This window comes from Apteryx mantelli, chromosome 2, assembly GCF_036417845.1.
Source record: "Apteryx mantelli isolate bAptMan1 chromosome 2, bAptMan1.hap1, whole genome shotgun sequence".
In the NCBI taxonomy this organism is placed as follows: Eukaryota; Metazoa; Chordata; class Aves; order Apterygiformes; family Apterygidae; genus Apteryx; species Apteryx mantelli.
Window position 1 is genome coordinate 48,293,574 of NC_089979.1, and position 10,062 is coordinate 48,303,635.

Here is a 10,062-nt window from a genome sequence, read left to right on the forward strand (position 1 = left end):
TGTAAAAACTTATTTTTTTCTTCATTATATATAGAGCATACTAAGTAGAAAATGAACAACATATGATATATAAAATGAGGTATACCATTTGGTGATAAGAATGTGGAGACTGACCTTTCTACTTTAAATCTGTGGGAAATTAAAAACAAAGGCTGTTTTTGGCAGTATATTAACTTCTTTGCTCTATAAACACGAGACATTGGTTGATTTCCAACTTACCTCCCCACAAACCTCCTTCTGTGAAGAACACATATTATTCAAAAATAATCAAAAGCCCTTAGATCTCAGTACTATCTCTGTCTTCTCTCTGTGTGGCAATGTACTTAAAATGTACAGAAATCATTTCCAGCTGGTCTGTCTTTTGTCATCTCAATCTCATGCTCAAGGCACTGTTAGTTGTCCCTTATACATTAATTAATATTTCTATCTGCTCCGTTTTCTCTACCAACTCATGGTGAACTTGCCAGACTCTTGGCCTCCTGTTTGTCTCATAATACAAAAATGACTCTAAATGGTTAGGATGCACACAACAAAAACACTTTCCTAAAGTTTTCACATGCATATTCCTCATCCTATGAGTTACTTCTGGACTTTCTTCTGCAGTTCTTATTATCATTCCTTTAAAGGTCTTTTGCTGATTCTTAATTGCTACCTGACTGATCTTCTGACTGATGCTTAATGACTAGGATTTTTCAATGTTTCTGATAGACCAGTGACTAGTATATTTTGGTGGGGTCTTCATGGTGGCTTTGTCTCTCTCCTACCAACAGAAAAGCTGGGAAAGGATCCTGGAATGCAGGGACCAATACTCAATGGCTGCTGGGGAAGAGAAGGACAATTATTCTCTTCTTGAGCCATCCTTCAGTCAGAGCAGCAACACAAGGTGATCCTAGCAAAAAGCAGGGATCAGCAGCTCGAGCCATATCAGCTGCTGGAAAAGTCAATCTCCTTACTCTCGAGTCCACACAAAGCAGTTGCTGGCACCTGCCAGCAGTGTGATTACTTGACAGTCCACTGACCAGACAGTTTCCTGTTTTGCCTAAGCCTAAAGCCATTCCTGGATCCAAATCCCCAGTTTGGCAGATGATGGGAGGAAGAGGTATGACAAAAGCTCAGTGGCATTATAGACAGGCCTAGAGTCAGGCTTTTGGGTGCCTATGGGTCTTTACTAGTAGTAATGTAATGGCAGAGGAATGTAGCTACCAACATCATATGCAGCAAGTGACAGAGAGCTTGAGCATTCTGTGTATATACACACAGTATCAATTATTTCCTACATCCTTCTGTGACTGTAGCTGTAAGTAACTTGTCTGTGTAACTGGAATGCAACTTTCTTTAGCTGAAAGCACTTACGCCTAGTGCATCGATCCCAGATTTAGCTGAATGAAAACTAACCTTAAAAACATAGTAAATAGCACTAAATATTCATAAGTATTTTAAATTATTGATAAATAATTGATTGACAGACAGGAGGAGCATACAGAAAATAAATTCTTCCTAAGAAGGTCCACATTTCAAATGGTCAGGAAAAGGTAGTAAACTTCTCATGAAGTTCTGATCAATACCCAGAGAGTGGCCACATATCTATAGAAAACAAAACAAAACAAAACAAAACAAACAACAAAAAAAAAAGCTCATTCTTTTCTCTCTCACCCTAATAACCATCCAGTCTGAGCTTAGAAGCAGCAATGAATTTTAGCGTCCGTTGTCAAGCCAACTTCCTTGCTCACTTGTAACCTACAGGGCTCATGGAAATCATTTCAATGACACACCTAAAATATAGGAAATCTACCATCCACAATTCTTCACTTTCTTTCCCAGTCTTCCCCTTCCCTTCTACATAAGCACCTACTTCTGCTTCTATTTTCCCTGAAGAGCAAAGCTGAGAATAAGAAATGAGACTGCTAAGAGATGACATAGATAAAGAAAGGTAAGTTCATGTGGCTTGGCCCTTCAGAACTGATTCCAAGTTTAGATGTAATCAAATCTATAGACCTTCTTACAGCATCCATTACATATTGCACCAGAGGATAAAAGATTAAAAAAACCCAAAAAACTATTTCTATACTTTCTATTTATATAAATTTCTTAAATTGGGCCCGAGTTTTCCTGGAGGTATGAGGAGATATATTTGGAGAACCTTCTCTCTAGAGAAAGGTCCCTAGAGTTTAGACAGTAATTTAAAATTTAAGAAGTCCTGGACAGTGTCACAGCTGATATACATGTTTCATATGAACTGTAATCAACGCAGGCTTTTTCTCTAGGGGCAGGCTTACATGTCCATCAAGACATGACAGAAGAAAAAGCAGAAAAAAAAAAAAGATTTAGAGATTTCAAATTGCTTATAACTACTTGGTCACATTAAGCTGTGATAGCTAACAAAACAACAATAGGAACATATTTCTATTGTTATCTTTCTTTCCCTTCTCTTCTTTTGGTTATTTCATTTGATTAGGCCCAAATGGCCTAACTCTAGCAGCAGGAACAGCATTTCTGTGCTATTGCTTTCTTTTACCCGACCTATTTAGCTGTACCACGCTTCAGATTACACTGTACGTGCTCCTACTGAGGGGCTGTGTTTATCCAGGAGTTTGTGCAGCAGCAGTCCAAGAGCCTTGATACGTACAAGGGACTTGAATTTACTTAGTAAAATAAATCATTGTGTATAGGTCAATATTTTTTTTTGAAGCATTCAGTCTACAGTGTTTCAAATCTAACAATACTGTGATGAAAAGTTATTAGCACCCCAATCGTTGTGGCTGGGGGTTGATGAAAGCTAGTTTGGATGTGGAAAGACAAATTATTAGGACAACATCCAGCCCTGAGAAAACTCTGAGTCAGGTCTGTGAGGTCCTATCTGAGGTCTCTGTAAGATTTCTTGGCAAACAAAACACAGATTTGGAGGAGGAGTGGGTAGTCTCCATTTAACAGTAAACATTTAAATATTTTATGTTGTGTTCTTTGGAACAGGGTTTCAAAGTTCAGTCTCCCACCTCCCAGCCTAGTGGACAAAACAACAGTCTTTTGGAAAGTAATTCTTAACCTCTCTCCGCAGATGGTTAATAGTAACACTGGGCACTCTCATAAGAAATGCAGAAATGAGCCAGAAGATGGATTTAAATGCGTATTCCCCTCAACTAGAGTAAGTACTACAGCCAGTAGATGGTTGGATTAAACTCTACCTTCAAGAGTTTTGTGAGAAAGGACTGGTTTAAGTATCAAACTTCAACAGGAGATTCAAATAGCAAATAGATGGCTTCTCAATCCTCTTCAGAGCCATGGAATAATCTATAAGCTTCCCTCCTAAATATTGCTGAGTAGTCAGGTTAGGCAGCTCCCTGGTTCTAGTGCTGGTTCTTCAGGATCCTCATGTAAGCTCTAACCGTTTGTCTATACATGCTATGGGAAGCTTAAGCATTGAATTTAAGGATTATGTGTTCTATTGCTGATAAAATGGCTAAAAATGAAGACCACCACCTTTTATGCAATTTGTGTTACGTGAGTACATTTCTTGTATTTCTGGTAGTTAGGAACTGTTGCTAACTTTGTTGAAGTCCATGGCAGAACTGATGCTGACTTCAGAGGTGCAAGGTCAAGTCCCAGAGCCACATTTGCTTGAGTTTTCCACTGAAGCATGTCCTGAGATGCGAGAACTTTCATGGAGATTATGATTAAATGAGTACAACAGACTGCTCAGTTCCTACAGAGTCTGTAGGGCTTAGCCCACACAAATCACAAAGTAAAGAAAGAGTAAATGAGCCTCACTCATCAAGTGTTCCTTTGTAATGATATGGCTAGTCAAGTCTCATTTGACTAAAAACTTTATTACAGATTGTGTACTATTTGTATTGACCAGAAGGCAGGAAAGGTCTTCTATTTAGTTTGCTGTGATTGTTTACTATAGGAATCTTTGCTGTTACCTACAATGATCCCTTCCTGAGGAAACAATAGCAGAGTAGGACTGGTGATCAAAATTAGCTGTAGTGTAAAAATTAGAGAAAGACAAAAAATGACACAATAAAATTAAACATTTTATGGATCCACACTTTAATTTCGTAATTAAAAAGCATCATTTAATCATTAACTCTTGATAAAAATCAGTTTTCCACAGGCCAGCTTCATGGGGTAGAACAGTTCAGAGGCCTGAACACATCTGGTTTAAGTGCAGGAGGCATAGTACTTCTGTCACCCAAGCTGTGACACAGAACAGAGATCAGTAAAATCTGGGCGATCTGCTGCGAGCTACACCCCCCTGAAGAAGCTTTTATTTTTCCCACATGGATCTCTTATTTTTCTGTCATGGAGCTGGCACCACTCACATTCCTGCTATTGGGCAACCATAACCAAACTGCGAGAAACACAACTATGGCACTGGGCCCTGGGTATAATATCAGTATATCACATTACTGCTGTGCATCTGAACTATGGATTTGATTGTAGATATCCTCATGGCACTCATACTGTAGACAGCTGGGTAACTTCAAGGGATGATGTCTAGTTATTCACTAGGTAAAACTGCAGTAGGGTTAGCCCTTTCTTAAGTCACACTGCAGTGAGCTGATCATACGAAAAAGATGTGTGATTTCAGTGTGATAACTACAGCTCATTCCTTAACAAGGAAGTTAGAGCTTCAGATGATTTCACCTACAGCTTGTCCAGACCTGTCAAGTCACATGTGCTGAGTAAAAGGCTCACTCACCCTTTTGGTCCCCACCTCAAACTGTCCCGGTGCAGAGACTGCCTCTGGTTTTGGAGTGCACCCCCTGCACCACATGTGGCTGACAACTGTTATGAGCTCTTCCCCCGGGGAACAGCCTGCTGTGCAGGTCATGCCTTATCACAAGCTTCTCCAGCACAATTCCAGTATCTTGCAAAATCCCGTTGCAACACATTCAACAGCTCCTCTTGCTGCAGTGCTATTTACCTTCCTCTAAACAGACACAGCTTGAGTTGGGAAGTAAATGCAATCCTGACTCCATTTAGTCAACTTTATGTCTGTCTTGGGAGGCCACTCATGTCTGAGAGGAATGTAATGTGATTATTAAACTCTAAAATGTTAACCCCATCCTCAAAGCATATAGGGAAATTCAGGAGGTTTTTTTGCTGATTCAAGCAGAATATATATTTTTTTATTGTTCTCTCTGTGACTCTCTACCCACAAAGCAAACTTGACTTAAATGACATATCCTTACTAATTCATTCCTAGCTTGTATTTTCAACATTTTTTTCATTGCTAATCTTTCACATATGCATGGGTGGAGTACTCATGGCGTCTCAAACCTGTTTAACAAGAAAGAATCTACTGCATAAAAGAAGTATATATCTCCATTACCACATTTAAAAACTATAAATGATAACATATTCTGGAGTTTTAGACTGATTTCAAGAACTTTTCAATAAATTTTCATTAAGCTCTTTTATTTAGAGAAAATTTGTTCATTGACACTGGATATTTTTGAAGAAGTGTGTCAATTTGCTAAAATTTTGTCAGGTACAGGATTTGGTCTCTTATACTGAGATTGCTGTGTTGGATTAATTTACTGATCCAAAATAAAGAAATTCAACCATTTCTTGCATTGCCTAAATAATTTCTTCCCTGCTGAGCATGCAGGTTAGGAGAAATATTGCAGTTGTCATAGCAGTGTGATAAAAGACATAAATAGTCCAAGCAGAAATTCATATGATAGGAAATGAAACTTTAAGCTGCTTTACTTTGTGTTCAGATTTTCATCACAATGTTAAACTGACAACATTTTTTCTCATTGTTTTCCTTTCCTGAATAATGCACAGAAATAAATGAACACTCATTGAAATATATACTCCTTGTGGACTCCCTGAATGAATTTTTAATCTTTCTATGGACTTCAACTAAGGAAAAAAAGCAAATAAATACATGCCATAGCTTTAATATTACAGAACAACCCATCAGTAAAGCCAATAATCACAACAATGTCTGAATTAAAAACACACTTGTAAAATATACGCAGCATTCAGTTTTATTCAAGCAGGATGTGCTTATCTTTGCTGAAAATTCTCTATACAGTTGAGAAGGTCATGCAATATTATGATCTAGAATGAACTGACTAAATTAACTAAAGCAATCATGGTTAGGACAAGCATATGAAATATTTAATTTAAAAAGAATAGTGTAGTTTTGGGGACAAATCTCTGTTCCTCGAGTAAAAACTGAAATAGAATTATGTTATAATTATAGGACAAAAGTAGGATAAACTCTGTGTGCTCATTATAATTCTAATAGAATTATAGAAAGCTTAATAAAAAATGGAGTGAAATTCTCCCATCGTTCTCCCCACACGAAGAGTCAGTTCAAGATAGTTTCTCCCCTATTGACATTCACAAATGGCCTGTCAGATATCTAGGCTGAAACTCCACTAATAACTTTTTGAATAACTGCCCCAAAATATAGCAAAGTGACATGGTCAGAGGCCTTTTTATAGAGGTGTTCTCTCATTGCGTGCCTTGCTCTCCTGTAGCCCATGCAGCAAGCAGGCCCAGCTGAGCCATCACCAGAGCACAGTCTGCTTTGGCATGACATGACTCCCTCACACTGCTTTTTGCAGTTGGACTACTCTGGTCTGTTAAGATCTATGACTCACTTGTGTCTATGCCCCTTTTTAATATATCTTATAAAAAATTCTTTAGTGAGCTGGAGCTGAACTGTTCTAGACAGCTTATATTAGCATGACTCATTATTATCTAAACATTCAAAGGTAGAACTGGATCTATGTTGTCTGGTTTCAGCACAGTCAAACTCAACTTGCAAACATATGTTTGCCTGGAGATGTATATAACTTAAAAACAAACCTGAATATGCTATGCCAAAAGTAGTATTAGCTGGTCAATCCTGAATTTCAAATCCTATCTTATAATAGGAAATAAGAAAGAATTAAATGTTCTATTAAATTTAAACTCTAAATTTATTTCAAAAATATTTGTTCTGATTATCAGAGTCCTGCTTTGCCCCTGCATAATTAATACAGGCATACCTCGGAGATATTGTGGGTCTGGTTCCAGACCACCACAATAAAGTGAATATCGCAATAAAGCGAGTCACACAAATTTTTTGGTTTCCCAGTGCATCTAAAAGTTATGTTTACACTATACAGTAGTCTATTAAGTGTGCAATAGCATGATGTCTAAAAAACAATGTACATACCTTAATTAAAAAACACTTTATTGCTAAAAAACGCTAACCGTCATCTGAGCTTCAGTGAATTGTAATCTTTTTGCTGATGGAGGGTCTTGCCTCGATGTTGATGGCTGCTGACTGATCAGGGTGGTGGCTGCTGAAGGTTGGGGTGGCTGTGGCAATTGCTTCAAATAAGACAGCAGTGAAGTCTGCCGCATCGATTGACTCTTCCTTTCACAAAGGATTTCTCTGTAGCATGTGATGCTGTGTGATAGCATTTTACCCACAACAGAACTTCTGCCAAAATTGGAGTCAATCCTCTCAAACCCTGCCGCTGCTTTATCAACTAAGTTTATGCAATATTCTAAATCCTGTGTTGTCATTTCAACAGTGTTCACAGCATCTTCACCAGGAGTAGATTCCATCTCAAGAAACCACTTTCTTTGCTCATCCATAAGAAGCAACTCCTTATCCGTTCAAGTTTTATCATGAGATTGCAGCAATTCAGTCACATCTTCAGGCTCCACTTCTCATTCTAGTTCTCTTGCTGCTTCCGCCACATCTGCACTTACTTCCTCCACTGAAGTCTTGAACCCCTCCAAGTCATCCATGAGGGCTGGAATCAACTTCTTCCAAACTCCCGTGAATGTTGATATTTTGACCTCCTCCCATGAATCACCGATGTTCTTAATGGCATCTAGAATGGTGAATCCTTTCCAGAAGGTTTTCAATTGACTTTGCCCAGATCCATCAGAGGAATTGCTATCTATGGCAGCTGTAGCCTTACGAAATGTGTTTCTTAAATAATAAGACTTGAAGGTCGAAATGACTCCTTGATCCATGGGCTGCAGAATGGATGTTGTGTTAGCAGGCGTGGAAACAACATCAGTCTTGTTGTACATCTCCATTAGAGCTCTTGGGTGACCAGGTGCATTGTCAATGAGCAGTAATATTTTGAAAGGCATCTTTTTTTCTGAGCAGTAGGTCTCAACAGTGGGCTTAAAATATTCAGGAAACCATGTTGTAAACAGATGTGCTGTCATCCAGGCTTTGTTGTTCCATTTATAGAGCACAGGCAGAGCAAATTTAGCATAACTCTTAAGGGCCGTAGGATTTTCGGAATGGTAAATGAGCATTGGCTTCAACTTCAAGTCCCCAGCTGCATTAGCCCCTAACAAGAGAGTCAGCCTGTCCTTTGAAGCTTTGAAGCCAGGCGTTGACTTCTCCTCTTTAGCTACAAAGGTCCTAGATGGCATCTTCTTCCAATAGAAGGCTGCTTCGTCTGCACTGAAAATCTGTTGTTGAGTGTAGCCACCTTCATCAATTCTCTTAGCTAGATCTTCTGGATAACTTGCTGCAGCTTCTACATCAGCACTTGCTGCTTCACCTTGCACTTTTATGTTATGGAGATGGCTTCTTTCCTTGAACCTCATGAACCAACCTCTGCTAGCTTCAAACTTTTCTTCTGCAGCTTCCTCACTTCTCTCAGCCTTCCTAGAATTGGAGGGAGTCAGGGCCTTGCTCTGGATGAGGCTTTGGCTTAAGGGAATGTTGTGGCTGATTTGATCATCTGTCCAGACCACTAAAACTTTCTCCCTATCAGCAATAAGGCTGTTGCGCTTTCTTATCATTTGTGTGTTCACTGGAGTAGCACTTTGAATGTCCTTCGAGACCTTTTCCTTTGGATTCACAACTTGGCTAGCTGTTTGGCACAAGAGGCCCAGCGTTCGCCTATCTTGGCTTTCGACATGCCTTCCTCACTAAGCTTCATCGTTTCTAGCTCTTGATTTAAAGTGAGAGACATGCGACTCTTCCTTTCACTTGAACACTTAGAGGCCATTGTGGGCTTATCAATTGCCCTAATTTCAATGTTGTTGTGTCTCAGGGAATAGGGAGGCGCAAGGAGAGGGAGAGAGATGGGGGAACGGCTGGTCGGTGGAGTCGTCAGAACACACACAACATTTATCGATTAAGTTTGACATCTTATATGGGTGCAGTTTGTGGTGCGCAAAACAATTACAATAGTAACATCAAAGATCACTGATCACAGATCACCATAACAGATATAATAATAATGAAAAAGTTTGCAATATTGCGAGAATTACCAAAATGTGACACAGAGACATGAAGTGAGTACATGCTGTTGGAAAAATGACACTGATTGATAAAATTGCTCGACGCAGGGTTGCCACAAACCTTCAATTTGTAAAAAATGCAATATCTGTGAAGCACAATAAAGCGAGCACAATAAAACGAGGTATGCCTGTACTTTATGTAGTCCTGTTCCTCCCACACCTCAAAAGGGATGTAGTAGAGGTGAAACAGATCCAGAGAAGAGCAATAAAGATGATCAAAGGTATGGAACAGCTTCCAGGGGAGGAACAATTACATGGGCTAGGAATCTTCAGCTTGGAAAACAGACAATTGAGGGGATATATGATAAAGTCAAAAAAAATGGGGAGTGGCATGGGAAGGGTGAATAGGCATAGGTTGTTCATCCTTTCATTCAGTACAAGAAGTAGTGACATCAGAGGAATTTGCAGGTGGTTGGTTCAAAACAAACAAAATGAGGTGCTTCTTCATGCAACATGTATTAAGGTTAAGAACCACTTGCCAAAGGTGGCAAACCTTTTGTGAAAGCTAAAGGTTTACACAGGTTGAAGGACAAACTGGAGAAGTTCATGGAAGAAAAATCCACAAGGTCACAGAATACACAGAGCTTACGGAGTCCCTAAGTTGCAAATAATCAGTCTTATAATACTTGGGAGAAGTATCACTACATGTTTGCCCTGTTTTTATAATTTTTCATAGGTATCCATTTTTGTCCACTGTCTTGGTCTGGTCCAGCACAGCTCTTCTCCTGTTCTTTGTTCATTAATTGACCATCATTAATATGTATATAGTACATCTGT

The 10,062-nt window shown here is 39.1% G+C and overlaps 1 pseudogene; it reads right to left on the reverse strand.

Annotated features, from left to right (window-relative positions):
- Positions 1 to 7,200: 7,200 nt before the first annotated feature.
- On the reverse strand, positions 7,201 to 9,247 carry LOC136991242 (tigger transposable element-derived protein 1-like; annotated as a pseudogene).
- Positions 9,248 to 10,062: the final 815 nt, after the last annotated feature.